This window comes from Crocuta crocuta, unplaced genomic scaffold (genome assembly GCF_008692635.1).
Source record: "Crocuta crocuta isolate KB4526 unplaced genomic scaffold, BGI_CrCroc_1.0 scaffold194, whole genome shotgun sequence".
Classification (NCBI taxonomy): domain Eukaryota; kingdom Metazoa; phylum Chordata; class Mammalia; order Carnivora; family Hyaenidae; genus Crocuta; species Crocuta crocuta.
This window is the reverse complement of record NW_027530084.1, coordinates 833,490-834,225: the sequence shown is the minus strand read 5'-3', so window position 1 is coordinate 834,225 and position 736 is coordinate 833,490.

Sequence of the window (736 nt, the reverse complement as noted above, 5' to 3'; positions counted from 1 at the left end):
CTAAGAGAAGGGCACGGGCTGGCGCCGTGGCCAGCATCTCTTCCTAGGGTGCTTCAAGCCTGTTCTCGCTGAAAGGGCCCAGGGGACCCTGCCGCCGCCCCCAGGCAGCGAGGCCCCGCTCGAACAGCCTGCTCAGCCATTGTCCTAGCGAGTGATCTCAGAGAACTGTGCTGGAGTGAGGGAGATATCAAGACACCTTGTCAGTTCAAAGCATTTTAGGGTTGTTTGAAATCCTCTCCACGTCAACGTAAGCAGCCTCTGTATTTGAACAGCTGCTTTGAACAGTGAAAGGGAATGAGCTGAATCAAAACCCGGAGGTGTCTCCCCGAGACACCTTCAACGCGCTTTTATGCGGGCTGCAGAAAGGCAGGCAGACCTGCAGACTCTGCCCTGGCAGGGTCAGCCGCCAAGAAAGGCGCCCGCGACGGTGGAGGTGGGGGGAGGGAGGATGAAGAAGCCCCCATCTGGAGCTAACCACCCTCCTCCCCCGAGAGTCTCGGTTCCCGGAGCCCCAGGGAGGANGGCGATTGGCCCGGCTCCGAGGTTGGGGGTGGGGTGCGGAGGCTGAGGCCCAGGGGTTGGGCATTGCTTTGTGTACTCCCGGGGATTTACTGGGTGTATTAATCCGGGAAAACTACCCCGCTTGCCCTGTTGAGAACGTTTTCGCTCCAACGTCTGCCAGCGAAATGGGGGTGGGCGTGCGGGGGGGGGGGGGGGAGAGGCAGAGTGGAGTAGA